This window comes from Mesocricetus auratus, unplaced genomic scaffold (assembly GCF_017639785.1).
Source record: "Mesocricetus auratus isolate SY011 unplaced genomic scaffold, BCM_Maur_2.0 Super-Scaffold_100004, whole genome shotgun sequence".
In the NCBI taxonomy this organism is placed as follows: domain Eukaryota; kingdom Metazoa; phylum Chordata; class Mammalia; order Rodentia; family Cricetidae; genus Mesocricetus; species Mesocricetus auratus.
This window is the reverse complement of record NW_024429189.1, coordinates 64,372,818-64,392,331: the sequence shown is the minus strand read 5'-3', so window position 1 is coordinate 64,392,331 and position 19,514 is coordinate 64,372,818. Positions and strand designations below refer to the sequence as shown.

General features: G+C 37.0%; 1 protein-coding gene across 3 annotated transcripts in view; it reads right to left on the bottom strand.

The window, feature by feature from the left end:
• Positions 1-19,514, bottom strand: part of Lrrc4c (leucine rich repeat containing 4C) — a 1,312,130-nt gene that overhangs the window by 913,361 nt on the left and 379,255 nt on the right. The window contains exon 3 of one of the 3 annotated variants that reach the window (XM_040745913.1): positions 14,637-14,721. The exons of the other annotated variants lie outside the window; for them this stretch is intronic. The gene's annotated coding sequence lies outside the window, so the exon portion shown is untranslated. The remainder of the gene's footprint in view (positions 1-14,636; positions 14,722-19,514) is intronic. 3 annotated transcript variants of the gene reach the window in all.

Genomic DNA, 19,514 nt, shown 5'->3' with positions numbered 1-19,514 from the left:
GTCCCTGGGTGAAGTATTTCCTTCCCTTGTTCTCACTTTATTTGACTCTTACAATCCATCTAATTTTAGGGGGAACTTTCTTCTATTATATACACCCATGTTTGACACCTCTTTGTACACTACAAGGAAAGAAATGGGCTGTATTATTTGTTGTTGTTTGCACTTTTTGTTGTTTATTTGTTGTTTTTAATGAGAAAGAAATGAAATATTTATAAAAATGTCTGACAATTGGAGGCTGCAGATAGGGTGGCATCAAAGTCCAATCATATAAGTTTGGCAAGTATTTATTTATTCCTATAAAGTACAAGTACTGAGGAGCCATTCACACACATATACACATCCAGCACAAAGATGCCTCAACCAAACATGATTATTTTCATTGCAATGTCTGTGGACATAAGACCTCAGAAAATAGCACTGTGGCATTTGAGAACACAAGAGAAGTAAGATCAAATTCACCTTCCCTTCATCTTGTCTTCTGTGGAAGAGAATATGAAGCCTGGGTGACATTCCCTGTGAGCAGGTCACAGAGTTCTCTGTCTATAAGTGTCTTCCCTGTACCTGGAGCAAAGGAGCACCATCCTCTCTTGATGACACAGAGGCAAAAGCTCAGAACAAATAGACTTTTCAAAGATCCCTTCTTGTTTCAATTAGACTATGCCTAACATTTTGCATTCTTTGCAGAACTGGCTTCCTAATTTCAGGGAAGCCAGGGCTAAAGATGTATAACCTCCCTTGAATATTTAGGTCTTTCTTTCCTCATAAAGATGCCTCTGTCCTGAAAACTTACATTCAATACAAGAGGATGTCATTCTTTAGTTACACATAATTTGTGATGGGTACCTTTGCCAAGGAACTAACACTTGGCTGATACAGCTGGGAGACCTGCTCTTTTCTGAGAGAAAGAGAGAAGCAGTAGATCTGGGGGACAGGAGGGATTGGGGAAGAGCATGGAAGAGTGGAGGGAGTGGAGGCTGTGGTCCACAAGTACTATATAAGAGGAGGGTAAATAAAAATAATTCTTTGAAAGAAACTACTTATTGATGATTAAAGAAATTTTAACTAATGTCCTAAAATATGTCACCCAAATTGACAGAACAGCATTTAAAAATATGCATTTTAAACACACTGGATGCTTCCTTCCACAGACTGAACTGTGTGTGGTCAACTAACACTGAAAATTCTACCTGAAAAGGCAGTATCTCCTTCTGAAGTATTATGCAGTCTTCATACCAAGGAATCCTTATGAGATGCATGAATTGGAATTCTTTCTGCCTTGCTGTCAAGTTTCACTCCCTTTCAGACAAAGCACTCCTGATCGTCTTTTTAATTAGATTTCAAACTTTCAGTTTTCATGTTCATCTTTTCTTGGATAAGACATGGAAGAATGCCTTGCCCATCCATCCCTCACATGATAATCGGCTTGCCTTGGACTGCCCTCAACCATTATCCTGTCAAAGCACTTTAGTCACAATCTTTGCATATACCTTTATTTCCTTAGCTTATTGCTTCTCTGCCTTTTCCACCCACTACACCCCTTCCTTCTCCACAGCTGTCAATCCTTTCTTGTATATGAATTGAGTTCTCTACTGAAGACTCTTACCCACTGCAGTAGCTTCTGAATATTATCACTTTTTCTCACGCCTCTGCTTTTCTTTGACATTCTTCTGGTGTTCTCTAGTGGGAAATGTCTACACTATTTGCCTTCTTAACTTCACCACCAAATCCTAACAGTAGTCTTCAGAGTAGCTATAGTGAAAACAATTGTGAACTGCACAGGAGGCAGAACACACTGCCTGCCAGGTCAGGTTGGTCAACACAGAAGAATGGCACTAAGCTTCAGAGAACTCAGAACAGTGTTTTTATTGTTTTGATTTGTTTAGCTTTGCCCTTTTCCCATTACTAAGTTCTTTCTCCATAAACATATTTTATGTATCTTTTAAGAGTCCTTATTTAATTCAGGCTGTCCAATATTCTTGCCCTCACCTGTATACATTTTAGAGAGCTTGACTAAGGGTTTTTGAATGTGCCATGTTTAAGGAATGTTTGTGATACTTATGACACCATGAAAGAACATATGAAATGTATTTGAAAGACAAAGAACTCAGTGTACAATCAAAAATGGGCAACTACTACAGTTTTCTTGGCTATTCTAGCATCTTGTAAATAATAGAAATCATTTTGTCACTACTTAAAATTAAAGAAAATGGATAGTTTAAACTTTTCTTGATATACCAGGAAATGAGAAGCCCTAGACTTGCTTACTCACCTGTCATCAATTGACTCAGGCAAAGTAGAGGGCTTCTGGGCTTTTCAACTTACTACATAACTCAGTATGCACTACAATTTCCCCTCAGGACTCTGTAACTCATTTGATATCTTGGCTTCCATTTCTGTTTATGTATAAGGGGTTTTAAGCTGGTCTAAGGGAATATGTTCCTGTACTTGGACTAGCTTGAGGAGACTGCTTATTCCTTAGGTATTCTATATAAAACTGTAGTCTGCTCATATGTGTTTCTCAGAGATGAGGCTAAAAATTTTTACAACTTTTGTTGAATTTTATCTGGGAAATCTTCTTATATGTATAAAGTACATTCTGGTTACCATAGCACCCACCCACCCTCCCTAATGTCCAAGCTACCTTTATTACTAGTTCCTTTCCCTCATCCATGTCTGTTTGATGTTTTGGTTTTCTTTGATTTTGGACTTTTACCACTCATGGAGGTAATCTAAGTTTGTACTGAATGCAGAGATTCAATTCATGTCTGCTCATGGTGCCGAGAATAGTGATGAGTTCTTAGTGCTAAACAGGACATTTATATCATCCCCATTATGCCTCACAGGTCGAACAAACTCTTATTTTGGTGAGTTGCTTCGTTGTTGTTATTAATCATAAAAGCAGAAAAGTAACTACAGACACATAATATGCAAATTTTACTGTAATCTACACTTGGATCCAAGTCCCCCTCATTATGAATATACGTATACATGTAAATTTGTAAAGACGTTATGTTACATGTATAAATATTTCCAGAGCTGGATGTCCAATCAGTGTGTTCTTCCCTGGGGAGGAATCCCTCTTCCACTCACAGCTTTCCTCGGTACCCTATAGTCCTTGTGTAGGCATGAGGCCTCCTGGGCTTTCCCCTGCATCCTGTTTGGCGTGTACATTGCTGTCAGCTTTATTTAGCTCATGTTTGCTTGGTTTTTCAGGATGCATGCATAAAAGCTCCTGTGTGTTCTGTGAAAATGTACCGATATCCGTTTTGTTAAAACAAACAAACACTGTTGCATATGTGTAAGTTTCAATCTCACAAGGATAATAACTACTGAAAGAAATTTATTTTAAAAATCCAAGAAGTCATCTGCACTAAATAAGCAAACAAACAAATAAATAAATGATATATGCAGTGGCATGGATAATGATTCACGGGAATATGTTCAAATATTAAATATAACTTATTTCAGGGAGAAGCCACTTACACAAGAGGCAGGTGACTATCGCAGGTTCTAGCTGCAAGGATCCACCCAGGCTGTTCTCTGTGACCCGACCAGATGCAAGAGAGAGCACTGGGGTCCGGGACCCCAGATCTACTCCTACCCTCCACCATGTTCGAACCTGTGACCACACCCAAACGGGCGTGGTCAGTAGTACATGTGTGGGCGGGTTGGATATCTCACTACACATGCGCTGTTCTGGAGTATTGTATTGAACACATTTTAAAGAAATGAGAATTTTCACAGTTCAAATGTGTTATTTAAAGTGAAGCTTTTTTTTCAGTGAGAGAAAAAGGGGTAGAACTCTTCCAAAACGGTAAAATATTTCCATAATATTCTTAGTGAAACTTTTAATGCTGATGGACAATTAAATATAATAAACAGACATGTTAACTGTTAATGAGATTAGAGACATTCCTTCAGCAGCATTTGGAAAGGATGCTTAGGAACTGGGGCTGTGAAAAAAAGCTATGTATCACCCATGTATCATCAGTTTCAAATGGATATGTTAACATTTTATATTCAGAGTTTAAAGATGGGCTTAGGTTAGCTTACTGCTTTACTTTCAAAACTTTAAAATTATGTGTTTTCTGTAAGAATATTTCATAATGAAATAGAATTCAATGCCACTCAAGATTTTGCAAGGCATTATAACTTTATTATGTCATATGAAATTTACAAAGTCACAGTAAATAGCACAATTAGAATCTCAAATCAGAAGCATATGCAAATATATACATATGAACACAAACCTGTACACTCCTTAAACATATACTTCCAAATTCTTTTATATACTCATACACATTCAGCATCCAAATTTGATAGCAAGGGCACCTTTCTGAATCATATATATTGCTATACCCTTACATTTAAATCTACAAATCCACATAGTTACAGCAAGGTCTATAGTCACAAACATCAGTACTCAGTATACTCACACATATGCAAACTTCCAAATTTATACATATTTGATTTGTTTGTGTTCTACAATGGCATCATGTTGATAAAAACATCAACAAATCAAAATATAAAAACTGGGGAAAATGAGATAACTCAGAAAGTGAAGATACTTGCCATAAAAGCCCAGTGGCCTGAGTTCAACCCCAAGGACCCATGTAAAGGTGAAAGGAGAGAATGAACTCCACCGGATTGTGATCTGACCTCCAGATACATGCTGTGGTACAGATGTCTCACTAAAAAATAAAGAATAAAATTCTAGATAAAAGATAATGAAGAAAACAATTTTATTTAGGTAGTTGCCAAATACAACTGCCCAAATGAAAGAGAGTAAGGAGTTATAATCCCTTCACTAAAAGTGCTCTGACTGTAAGGCTTTGTGCTTTCTCTTTGCTTTGTCTTGAATTTTCCTCTTTGGTACAGCATGGGGTCCTTGTTCCAGGATGAAAGCACGTCTGTTGGGTTAGTAAAATGCCCAGGTCCTGCACTGTAGCTATGATGCTGCTGAACAGCTGCAGAGGCATTTCGTGGGAATAAAAAGCACTTGTGCTACCCATGGAGCCAGGATCCACTCACAGGTCCATTTGTCATATGATGTGAATAATCAACTGGACCTAATCTCTGCACCTCTTCAGTCCCCACAGTGAGGAATCTGACTATACTCTACCACAAAACGAGATTCTCCCTAATTTACAATTTTAAGTTGCTTCACTAAAAAGTCAGAGCAAAAATGAGCCACATGGAGAGACCATAAGGAGTGTAGGTGGGAAGATTAAAATTGAAACATAATTCACTGTCTAATGCACATTTCCTCTCTGCAGCTCTGCACCTTCCACCTCCCCAAAGCTCCTTTTTATACACTTTCTCTCTAATATTTTTCTGTGGTTCACCCACATTATTTTTTTCTCCTAGATCTTCAGGGAGCTGTGTAATGAAATACCTAGTTTGCTAATGGGCAATAGAATCTTAGTTGGAATAACATGCTGACCCATTTTTCCCATTCTAATTTGCATCTATCACAGAGATACTTACTTTCTTTTAGTTAAATGTTTCTACCCTGGGTGAAGGAATAGATTTTTTAAAAGCTAACACACAATCATTGAAACAGGAAGATGGGTAGTAAATGAACAGCTGTCTTTCAGTTCTTACCACATGGAAAGACATTTACCGGGTTCTAATAGGCACAGATGGTAACTGTGAACCAGGAGATAATTAGGAGATGAAAGAGACCCTAGCTTGTCCCTTAGTGCTCCCATGAATAGCAGCCACCTGATTTTCACTTCTATAAAAGCATCATAGAAACTTTACAAATACTGTGGACAATTGATCCCATTTTTATAATAATCACAGGTAATTTGGAATATTTGACCTGATGAGGTAGATCCTCTTTCTCCTATTCCAAAAAATGCCTGCAGTGGCATTAAGATAATGCAGCTTGTCCGTGTTGACTTATGCAGCCACCTAGGAAGATCACAGAAAGAAACACTCACAACTTCTTAGTTCATATTTGGCTTCAGAACAGATCATTGTGCATGGGAAGGAGAGATTGTTGAGCTGTTAAGAGGACTTCCCATTCTCTTCTCATAGTTGAGTGCAATTATGTTGATAGAGCTAGTATAATTTGTTCAGGGAAATATTAAATAATACTTGTGTTTTTCAGTCTTACTAAGTACAGAAGTTTGTGTTCCTTCCACGGAGTTTTAAACATCAATAGCAATACAGTAGCTTATATTTCCATCCATGGCCTGAGTCAAACCTACCTAGCTGACTTTCCACACAACATGCATATGTAGCCAACATTTTCTCTCCATATCATCATCATATGCAGACAATCTTCTTTAGTTACATTTCCTGTGTTTTAGTAATCTAGAACTGATCCTCCCTCCTGTGAGTGAAATATTATAAACTAAATTGTGATCTCATTTTGCTCACAGGAAGATTTAAGGAGATTATTATGACTAGTTAGGTAAGGCACTTCACATAATTGTCAGGAGTGTGCTCATTCTCACAACAGAGAAAGAAATGGAAAACTTTGAACTATTTCCTAGACGTGAAAGAAGCTATGCTTTAGTATTTGTAGGACTCTTTTGTCAGAAAATATGTTTGTCAAAGACTCCTTCAAAGTTGTTGGGGCATGATTTGGCAAGGAGGTAAATTTCATGGCATTATATCAGCATAGTCTTTATCAAACGTCTGCTGTTTGCTTTGGCTGATTTCTTAACTCCATATTTGTGAGCAATAGTTGGCAATGCTTTTGGAGTTATATCTTTTCAGTTAGACCCAATCTAGGACTTCCTGGGGGTGCCATAGCAGAATCGAATCTGTTATTTATCATCAGGGTCAGAGAACATCAAATGAAGATGATGAGAACTCATAAACAAGACATATAAAATACATACATAACAATAATGCCAAAGGTTCTGTCACTGGCCATAGGATGTAAAAAAAAGAACTTTGAGAAAATAGATTAAGAAATATTTATCACTGTCACAAAATTATTTAAAATGCATTGAGATAATAGCCTGTGAGAAAACAGTGAACTATTTATTTTATCCAGTTACAAATTTCACATGGTATAGCATGGGGATGAAGACATATTAGCACAGGTTTCTTAGAATATGTTTACCACCATTTAATCAGAAAATAATAAAGAGTATTTTAGTACCAGCACTAAACAATTCACAAGGCTAGAGCCCTGTCATTCTTGTTGCTCTTCTGAATACACAATTCTGAGTCTTTCTGTAGCTCGTTAACATTCATTTCTCTTGGGATTTAAAGCATCCTGTCATACATTTCATTAGGCATTTCTTGAAATTATTACTCATTTGATATTTTCCCCATTGGTGGTTATTTATTGGAAAGGACTGTACACTGAAGTCATTTATTCTCATTACCCTCACCATAAGACAAAGGATGGTCCCCTTTGTTACTCACAGACTGAGCATTTTAAGAAATAAGTTTTCCTTTCATCATCCTTCATTCTGTGGGAGGAGGTAATTGAGGCACCCTCAGTGGTTAGATGAAAACTTGTGTCCTGTAATTCAAGGTTGGCGTCAGAAGACACCCACCCACCCTTTTTTTTACTTCCTGTTTTACATCTCCAAGCTGTTTCGCTCCTATGGGAATATTTATAACCTCCTGGCATTTGAAAGCAAGCTAGTGGAAAGATAATTACTTCTCAGCATTTGCTACTGAATAGGAAGAGTCATCCAGACCATGGAGACAGAAGGATGAGTCGACGCTGATGCCTTTCATCTGCCACGTCCAAATGTTCCTCTTTTTCTAGGCACTCCCGCCGACTTCAAGTAAAGACTGTGCTCCCTTGGAGTTGAGGAGATGAGAGAAGGCTGGAGAGTTCACCTGTCTCTGGTGGGAACAACCAGGCACTCTAGTGCTATGAGGAGCCTGAGAACTCCCCATCCAGCACCGATTAGCCTTCTCTCTGTAACACAGAGAGGGTTCACCCGCTGAGGGCGCTGACTTCCATCTGGAAATATTTTCCTCACTCAGTGGGCAGTGTGCCTTTGAAAGGGTGACTCAAAGAGTACTCTGTGGGTGTCTTTACCCCAAAGAGAAATATAACCTTCCAGATGGTAAATTTCAAGTAGACACAGAACCCACAATTCTCATGTTATTTTGTAGCCATTGCTCCTTAGATGGAATAAATAAACAAGATTAAAGAACTGGCTTTTTTCATTTTAATAACTAAAGACCAGAAAGACACTAAGTAAGATGAATAAGGTCAGATACATTATATCTGCTTTAATAGATTGGTTACATGAACTAGCCATGTTTTGTGTTAGCCTCTTCCTTTGGAAAAAAGCATCAGTTCCTAATTTGGGTTTAAAATGGTAAAATTATTAATTCTCTATTGTTATCATGCCAGTAACATTGTTAATGTAAGCTACTATAATCTATGTGCTGTGTATTGAGATACCTGCTCTCCGTTGTGGTTTATCTTCAGGCTTCACAGCTAATCTACTGATGACTTAGTCTCACAAAGTCCCTTTTCCTGTCTAAAAACACAAAGTCACTTAAACAGCAGAGCTAATAAGTAGAAGTACCATATATTACCCTGCATGTCTCTAATTCTTGAAGCTTGGGGTGTGAGTGAAATAGAATACTCCCTGGAGACTGTGTTCCTAGTCAACAGTTCAACTGATATTGGTATCTGATTTGAGAGGCTGAGAAGGGAGAGGATTAAAGAAATCACTCTTGTTAAAATGTGATGGCAGGGACTGGAGAGATGGCTCAGCAGGTGAGAACACAGGCTGCTCTTTCAGAGACACTGGATTCAATTCCCATCCCCTACATGGTGGCTCACAATCACCTGTAAATCCTGTTCCAGACAATATCATGCGATTTTTTGGCCTCTGTAGGTACCAGGCATGAATGTAGTACAAAGATATTTATTTAAAAATAATTTTTAAAAAATCAATGGCAGTATGGGACAGAACAGTTGTGATTTATAGTAGTCCATTTCATAGCAATTTTGCATAGCACAGGTTTGCTGTTATATATAATTGTGTTTTAACTAAAATTTAAATGCGCACATTAAAGCTTACCTTTGCACATTACTAAATGAAACACTAAGCCTTGAGTGTAACTAGCCAAGTAGTCAGTATCTGTGCTTAAGTGTGCTGCTGCCCTGTGCCGGCAACCACCGTGATTAGTACTGCTTAGAAATGAAGAAAATGAAATAGTTTCATCATGAAAAGTAGCTTTAAAAAGAAAGTCATTTACTTATCTCTACTAATGAACTCTAGAGGAATCTTAGTAGTCTTACAAGGTGACAGTTACTGGCTATAAAAGCAAACAAAATGAAACATTTTTATAAATGGTTTTCATTTGGAAGATAGTAAGGGAAGTATAAATCATAGAGATTGTAGATTCGGTAGTGTGCCATTGTATATGATGCTAAAAGCAAAAGCAAACAGAGAAATAAATTTAAAGGTAAGATAGTAGGGTTGCTTAGATGGCTCAGCAGGTAATGGCACTTATTGCTAAAACAGATGACCTTAGCTTGAGTTCTAGAACTTACATAGTGAAAGTAATGAAATGACTCTAGTAGGTCATTCTTTGGCTTTCAGAAACACATGGACTTGGTTCATGTGAGTGAGCAGACACAGACAGACAGACAGACAGACAGACACATACACACACACACACACACACACACACACACACTGTAAAAACCAATTGAAAAGGATTTTAACAAGAAAGTGAGGAGGCAATACATACAATGGAGAAAAACATCCTCTGTAGGAGGAGACTTTGGGACTGCACTGCTAGTCATGAGGCATGCTAGAAGTGAATGCTGATGTGGTACTGAAAGGGCAGTGGACCACGCCGCTAACCACACCTACTTTGGGCATGGCTAGAGGCATGTACAGAGATGATAATAAAAGACTGTGCAGGAGAGACAAACGCTCTCTTTTTGGCTTCCGGTTCTGTGGTGAAAGCTACTGACTCACCTTCGTTGCCCGTTTTTTCTTGTAAGTAATTTCTACAATAAACAGTTACCTATACCCTCAACAAGTATGCTGCTTATCATTACAGCAACAATTCTCAAATTAGATAGCTCAAGTCTTGTATTACAAATATATAAATAAAATTTACAGCTCAATGTTAACAAAGAAATAACAGGAGTAAAACTTCAGAAAAATGTGAGTAGAAGCTTGTCTGAGGAAGATAAGCATCGCCCAGTGAATAAACAGGATATTCACTATAATTAGTCAGCAGTAACATTCATATCCACATTATTATATCAGTCAATCAGTCATCAATAGGAAGTGGTGGCAATAAAATAGAGTACCGCAGCCAGTTTGAAAATGAGGTTGCTAGTTCCACAAAGCTGACAATGACAATGCCACACCCATCAGCAACTCCAATGTATAGTCATGACCCTGAAACAATTTAGAAGTAAATGTTTGCTGATATTTTTCATTCTCATTCCAATTCTGTGCTCTACACTCTTTCCCTGAACCTAACAGCTGGAAAAAGTAATGAGGAATGATTGCCTCATGTGGTAATCAGTCAGTGCCCTGTACTCACTTACTAGCCACAGTAAGAGTCCCAGTGGATTTCCTTTACTGTATCTCTGAACTCACTTACACAGTTTATGAGAGAGTTCATCATGAAATGTCTACATAATTTTCAACTTTGAAATGCAAACCAAATCTTGACTTGGAGCCCATCTGTACCTGAATAGATGCCAAAGAGAAATGGGGGGAAAAGTTCATATAAATTAGATGTTCACGCATGGATGTATATATGAGTACTCATGAGTTTTTCCATTCATTATAGACAAATGGTGTGTGTGTGTGTGTGTGTGTGTGTGTGTGTATCAACTGATAAACAAAATAAAATGCTGATCACTTTGCATTGCCATAAAAAAGTAGGGAATATGTCATTCTTGAAACCATTCTTACCAATCAGAAAACAAAACACACCAAACCAACTGCAGACTATAGTCCTCCATTTGTATGAAACTCCCACAATTGTGAAATTCATTCAGTCACAAGGCAAGACCGTGTTCTTAGAGCACAGAATGATACAGGGAAATGACTGCAGGACAGATGTGTGGTGTTTGGGGGGTGAGTGGAAAAATACCAGAGAATTAAAACCTTTCAAATTACATACACTGAATTCTGGATTTCATTCTAAATGGATCACATTCATATAAAAATTCATATAAAAACAATAAAGTAAGATAAAATAAATTTAAAGATTATACCAATTTAACAGTTTCTAGTAAACTTTTGACAACCACATGTCTCCTTCAAAAATTTTGATTTGTTTTTCTGTACCGGAATTAGGATTCAAGTCCTTGCAATGCTTATCTGAAAGGACAATGAATAAGCTGAATCCTTATCTACTTATACCATTCAGTGTTCCCATTGAAATGTCCTGTATTCTAGGAAAACAAGCTCACTTCCCACATATACTTCTGTTTACATTCCCTTGCTATAATTTCACATGTGTGTACATATATTCTCTCTTCTTGTGCATTTTCCAGATAAAATTATAAACATAATGCTCTAGCTCTTCTCCATAGTTCTCTCCTTTATGCTTCCCTGAACATCAAATTAAGAGTTCTCTCCCTCACAGCAAATTTTACATTGCCCTTTGTACTTGAGAATGAATTTTGTTCTGATGTAACTTTATAATTTCACAAATATTTGGCAGCAAAATCTAAATTTTTTTCTTTTAAAGCAGAGGTAGACACCAACAGCTAAACACTGTACTGAACTCCTGGAATCCAGTAACAGAAAGAGAGAACTGATGAGCAAAGGGGTGAAGACTGGGCTGGTTTAACCCACAGAAACAGCTGACCTGAACAAGGGGGAGCTCTTGGACCCCAGACTGATAGCTAGGTGGACAGCATGGGACTGATCCAGACCCCCTGAATGTGGGTGTCAGTGAGGAGGCCTTGGGTAGTAGATCAGTATTTATTCCTGGCATACAAATGGACTTTGGTTGCCCATCCCACAATGAGGGATGCTCTGTCAGCCTGGACTCTTGTGGGAGGGCCTCGGCCCTGTCCTGGATGAAATGGCAGATGCTGGAGATCCTCCATGGAGGGCCTTACCTTCCCTAGGGATCAGAATGGAGATTGGGTGGGGGACTGGGGGGCCTGGTGGGGAAGGCGGGGAAAGAGGGGAGGGAGAGGGAGCTGGGATTGACATGTGAAACAAGCTTGTTTCTAACTTAAATTAAAAAAGGAAGAAAGACAAAAAGATACTAAAAAAAGCAAGTATACTTGTGAAAAGTAATGAATTAACGAATTTATTATAGTTTGAGTAAATGAGCAAAATATATTGGGAGGTATGCAATGGACGAAATACTTGAGGTAATATTTCCATTTTAATTTTTTTCATTTTTCATTTTTTCAACCCTGGAAGAGTACTTTTGCCTTTTCCATAGTATTCCTTGTACTACGGTTAATATACAAACTGGAAACATACTTCATAAGCAGCCTAGCTTTATATGAGCTGGACACAGCTTAGTAATTTGGGAAGAGGGAACTCCCAACTACAGAAATGCTGCAGACAGACTGGTCTGTGGGAGAGTCTGTGGTGATTTTTCTGGATTGATGATTGATGTGAAAGGGCCCAACCTAGAGTGGGTGTTACCAGACCTGGGGAGGTGGTCCTGATTGTTTATAAAAACTAGGCTGAGCATGCCTGAAGTGCAAATCAGTAAGCAGTGCTCCATGACCTGTGTCTAGGCTCCTTCCCTTTCTCTTCTCAGAACTGAAATTCAAAGTGCAGCAAGAGTTATGAGACCTCTACTTCCATATGTTGTCTTGTTCATGACATTTCATCACAGCAATAGAAATCCCAAGCTATTGGATTATCCAAAATATCTCCATGGTATCATTTTGTTTCAGAGACAGATTAATAATAAGAACTTTAAATCATGAAGTTTTACTCCTTCATATATATTATTGTAGCTCCTCCTCTGCAGCAGATATGATAATAGGCATAATGGATCCTGCAGTGAAAGCCAGTAGGTCTGGACTCTGCTAGAGGTTATTGGGCTAAAGAAATTTGTATAGAGCATAAAAATTGGAAGGGCACTGATTGCTGAATCACAAATGAAGAAACCCAAGGGGCTGAATGATTTTGTTCGATAGACAGACTAATTAGTAATGAGTTTGGAGCTAAAAAAAAAAGTACTAGATTGTGTAGTATTTGATGTTTGTTTAGTACTTGTAAGGAATATAAATTTGTCCAGGTAGTGGGCGGCTAAGGGTGTCTCCTTCTCTCCATTTTCTGTATGCTGTGGTAAAGCAGACTCCTGTGCCACACTCTGACATAGACATGATGTTCTCTACTTCATCACCAGCCAAGAATCAACAAAGCGAGTGACTGTGTATTGGAATCTCTGAAACTGAGACACAATACATCTTTCCTTTCTCAAGTTGTTCCTATCAGATGCACAAGCAAGAATACCCTATGTAAGTCATAGGTTGGACAGAAGCAAAAGTGATAGGATGTTGTTACTGCATTAGGGCAGATGAAGTGTAAGAAGTATTCATGGTTGGTCCACATTGGAGTAAAGCCAAGAAGTAGAGACTTAAGATGTATGTTTAGATGTAATAGAATCTCTGCATCATTTACTAAAGGAAGGAAATGACCCAATCTGGGCATTTGTAAAATGTTTACACGATTCAGAGTAGTACCCCAGGAATTAGATATAGGGAGAAAATGATATGGAGAGTCAAAGATGGAGTACTGAGAAATACATTGACAGAAGTTTCCAGAATATAGACATTTTGAAATTTTCCTGAGTGCTTACCAATACATAGTACCGAGGTGACTTTCAAAATCAAGTAGTTGAATGAAGTCAAATAATTAAAGATGAGTACAACACAATCATCTCTTCAAATAAAATAAATACTTAAAATTGTTCCTTTGAAATGTAATACACAAAACTCGAGAAATAATGAAACTATTATGGAACTCATGATCCAAATACTGAGTAAGTTCATTTCTGGTGGTGAGGAATCTCTGAGAGAAATCAGAGTCTAAGTTTCAAATTTGCCATGCATATCCTTTACAAAAGGCAACATGGTAGCCAAAGACTCTCCTTTCTGCTTGTTTCTCTCTGGCATCTTCTCCCTATTCACTTTCATATACACATACCTTCATCTCTACATCTCTATTTCAAAGTTAATGCATGTCAGATTCTTCAGGAGATGAACATATTTTATATCTCAAATTATTGAGGTGAAAAACATCTCTGATAAAATGGTACTTCAGAAATGGTAAGCTTATAAATGATGTGGTGTGATGATAACTTTATATGTGATCTTAGGTAAAAGATAATAGTACAGATATAGAACTTCAGAGTTAAAAAAGCATTCAGTAGAAGAGAATGTTTCTACTGTTAGTTATTACCTAGTTATCTTGCTTCACAAAGTTCTACTTATAATATTAGCTTTATAGTTTTCTGTTATAAATTTCAGCAGAATAAATAATGTCAATCTTCCCCTATCACTTTTCTATTTTTGTCTTTAAATTTTTGTTTTTGAGAATATAATTACATTTTCCCATTATCTGAACTCCCTCAAATACTCCCATACGTCTGTCCCTGATTTCCCTAAGATACACTTCTCAGTAATTGTTACTGCATGCATATATAAGGTTACCTGACTGTATGGTTTCAGAACCCACCATTTGGAGAATCAAGTGCACTTTCTTCTCTGGAGATGACTACCTCCCCGACACCCAGATTTCTTCAGTTGCCTACAGTTATGTCCTATGAGTAAATATACATATTTGATTTTACAAATCCATAAAATCCAATTTTGGAAACAACTTAAAGCACACTTGCATTTGAAATAATTTCTCTAAACATCAAGCAAGAAGTTTCTTGGCATTATCAGAACAGAGCCACAAATAAGACAAAAGAGACTGATTCTCATTTTAATGCAATAAAACATTATGAAGGTTCCTAATTACCTGAGTTCTATTTCTCCTGACTATGTTATTATCCCTTTCCCAATTCAAAAGCAGAACCTATTTACATTTAAGTAGGATTATTATGGATAAGTGATAAGATATCACTTCCATGATAATATTACAAAATAGTAACATCCCCTTATCCACAGTAAGATTCCTCCTTGTTACCTAAATGGAAACAAACTGGCAATATTGGAGAGATCTGTGTGGTAAAGGACTGAGACCAAAATCTGTCTGATAGCAAGAAGATAGCCATTATCCTTATATGTGATAAAACACTGGGTTTTATATGCAGTCTTATGATCTTAGATGAGGTTCCCTTCCGCGAAGCAAGACAACCTCTTTCATGGAACCCCTCTTGGTTCTTTTATTATGAGATCTTAACACTCAACCCAGCTGAACCTAGGGTCCTTAACCCAAAAACTGACAGAAAATAAATGAATATTGTTTAAGCAATTAAGTTTGTTTGTTTGTTGTAGTGTTGCTACGGAGCAATCATTAAAACACACACACACACACACACACACACACACACACACGCACACACGCACACAATTTCAGCCCATTTACCCAATAGAAAGTACCTCTAAGTATTTCCCGTACTAGAAGGTATTTTAGTGAAATACCTGAAATCTGTGTTGAGTTGTTGTTAAAGTGATTTCAAGTGATTGTTAAGAAGGTTTGTAAAGGAATTATTACCATTTAAAGTGTATTTTTTCTTTAAAATATTAAAAACTTTGCAATCTTGAATGTCTCAGGAGGATATATGATGTGTTTTAGCTGAAAAGGATTTAGCAGATGAGTTTCCATTTGTCTTTTTTGACAGCACATATTTTAGTAATCCCAGGGTAGGGCAGTTCAGTTAGAGGGCTTAATTGTCATGCCAAGTTATTTGCATTGTTCACTGTGTCCTACATTAGCATAGCTAGAGCTATTCATTAGTTCAGATCAGAACAGTCATCAGATAAAAATGTGTGATGACAAATGTGTGTTTCTAATCCAGTTTTGAATCATAGGTCTCAATCCAAATCTGTCCCATGCAATTTTGATCCAGTTTTGAGTTTAAACTCCTATGCACACAACAGATCATTCATTGCCAGTTACTCAGTTTTTCATTCATTTTGATTAGAATAGAAAGGAAATGAATTATGTCATATATTTGTGAAGTGAACAATATGCCATTTCTCTACAGAGAAATAGTAAGTCCCTACTGTTAGTGCTCATTGGGTAACTTACAAATTTGCAGCCAAAGTAAAGTTCTTTCTATCAGATTCCTTTACAACATTTACATGAGTAATTATCAATAAAAACATTTTCTTCCTGACTTCTTAGCAAACAAATCAAAGTTTTAGATCTATCAAATCTCTAGTACTGTTATTAGAGTTGCGCAAATAAAGTAATTTCCAAAAGTTAGGTGGTTTTTAGCGTATAAACTAAAAAATGCTGTCTAAAATATGAAACAGTAAAAACACAAGAACAGTACCAAAACCATTTCTAGTGCAAGGGATGCTGCAATCCGTCATTTCAGTCATAGCAAGCCATCTACCACTGAATCATGGAAAAACCTGATCACTGGGGACTGCGTTGCAATTAGGAACATGTAGCCTAGCTCACAGTAGGGTAAATATGGATAGTGACTTTACACTGTGTAACTAAAAAATAAATTCTAGAATTAATAATTTAAAAAATTTTTTAACCATGAAGGAAATAGTGAACATTTGAGATATTTAAACAGAATTAATACTATGTAATATGTAAATGCCTGGAAATACCAGATTAAAGCACATCAATGTATAATACACATGCTTTATGTGTTACTTTGAAAATAAATTTATTTACAAACAAAATAGTGAATTTGTTGAATATCTTTTCTTCTACTTTCAGTTTTATTCTTTTTTGGAGCTTAACAAATATTTTTGTGAAGAATACCAACTGCATATTAAATGCATTTTGTCATTAATTTATATTTTGACCTACAGCAGAGTTTACTTTTTAATTTTTCCTTTATTTTTGAAATTATAACTAGAACATTTCCCTTCCCTCCCTCTCAAAACCCCACAAACCTCTCTTTTTCTCTTTCAAATTTGTGTTCCCTTTTTATACATTGTATCACACACACACACACACACAATTATTTAAAACAAATTTATGTTCTGTTCCCTGGAAAACACTATTTCTCCCTATCCAAGCACCCTTAATTGCCTCTAGTGTTGTGTTTGTGCATTGCTGAGGCCTTGTAGGCATATCTATTGGTGTCAGCCTTGTTCAGCTCTTATTTAGGCATTCATATTGGTGAGACTTTATGGGTAAAGATTTCAACATTATTAGAAAGTGCAGTTTCACAGCAAGATCTATGATCCTCTGACTCTTTAAATCTTCCCGACTCCTCCCCATTTGATTGGTTGTGGTTTTCTGTAATAATCTTCATCTATTACAAAGAGAAGTGTCCTTGATGGAGTTGAGGACTACAATTATCACTGGGTATAAGTACAATTACTTGGAGGATAGCTAGGGATTATGTTTTCTTGGTAAAGTGGTAATTGTAGGTTCTCCTCCAAGATCCATAACCTCTTCAAGAGCCCTGAGTTGTTGACTAGATTTTCAGAACCAGACATGATTTTTTCCCCTCATGTTGAATGTCTTAACTACAATTAGAAAGCTGTTGGATGCCCTGAAGGTATGTAAGCTATACTGCACCTTCCATTTTTGATTTGGATTTAATTTACTTACATGCATATGACTGCACATGCTGTGTGTGTGTGTGTGTGTGTGTGTGTGTGTGTGTGTGTGTGTGTGGTCAGAAGTGGGAGTCATATTCCTGAAGCTGTAGTTACAGGAACTTGTGAACCACCTTATGTAGGTGCTGGGAAATGAATTCAACTGCTCAGGAAAAACAGGAAATGCTCTTAAGTACTGAGCTACCTCTTGAGATCCTCCACTAATTTTCTAATGTAAAACCTTAATCCTTTACAGCTTTACTCTGTTTGTTGCTTTAATCAAATCTATATGTCACAAAAGGGATTCTCTGAGATAGGAAGAATATAACTCATAATGCTCTGCTGTATTAACCTGAAGGCAAAAATGATGATCATAAAGAAGACATAGAAGAAACTTACGAACTAAAGAAATCCACAATGAAGAATCAATTTGGCTGAATTTATCATGATTCTTTATTTTTACTCGAAATAAAGCAATTTGACTTTGCATTGACTGCATCATTGGGGAGGTAAAGGTTGGTTTAAGGGTTAAAAAATAAAACACAGCTAAACTTATCAAAACAACGGGGCTACCTTCTGTATTATAGGTACTGTTCTAGAAAGCAAGGCTCTAGCAGTAGACAAGTAGACATAGGTTTTTACTAACGGAGAATACAGTGAAGAATGAAGACAGATATTTATTGAGAAGAAGGTGTAGCTCATGTATAGTTTGGTTGTCTGGCATGTGCAAGCTCCTGGGTTCAATCACCAACTCCAATATAAATGAAATTTGTGTATTTAGTATATATATATATATATATATATATATATATATATATATACTTAAATACAATAAAGAGACACAGTGTATCATAAGAACATTGCTGGGACAGGTTATCATCTGTTATTATATTTCAGGGAAACATTCACATGAAAACTGAAAATGTTTCTAAAATACAGATAGTGTCTCCAAATGAAGTCTACCAATATTCACCAAAGAGTGCCTAACTGCCAAAGCAGAGTTCATACAAAAAAATAGTGTAAACAATTACCTGGGAATGCAGTCTAGTAACTGCACCATTTTTAAATTTCACCCACCATATAATTCAGTAGTGTCAGGGCCAGTACTATTAAGACTCAACTTTGATTTACGCATGGAAGTTCATTCCCTTAATCCCAGAACTCAGGAGGTAGAAGCAGGAGGATTTCTATGAGATATAAGACATCCAGATCTACACAGCCTGCTCCAGGACATTAGGACTACATAGCAAAACCCTGTCTCAAAGGCACAGGAGACAAATTCCTGAACAGAACACAAATCTCACAGGCAACTTATGTGGAAAATTAACAAATGGAATATCATAAACCTTAATAACTTCTGTAAGACAGTCTTACGGTACAAAATGTCAAAAGTACAAAATGACAGCCCACAGAATGAGAAAAGATCTTCACCAAATCCATTTCTGACAGAGGCTAATATCTGATATATGCCAAGAACTCAAGAAACTAAACATAAAAAGCAAATAATCCAGTTAAAAATGGGGTACAGATATAAACAGAGAATTCTAAAAACACAGGAATCTCAAATGACTAAGAATCACTTAAATAATTGTTCATTATCCTTAGCCATCAGAGAAATTCAAACAAAAATGACTCTGAGATTCTATCTTACAACTGTAAGAACAGGTAAGACCAATAAGTTTGGATATGTCTCATGGGACACTTTGAAAGCAGGGGTAAGAGGAAAGTTCATAGCCTGTGGGGACACCAGACCTTGAGCAGAAACCCACTTCCCCTTCGGCCTGGGAGCAGGCAGCTGTGTAGTATTTACTGAAAACAATTCAGTGCTATAAAGCTCTTGATAGGGTTCAGATAAGGGTTTGCTCACTGAGAT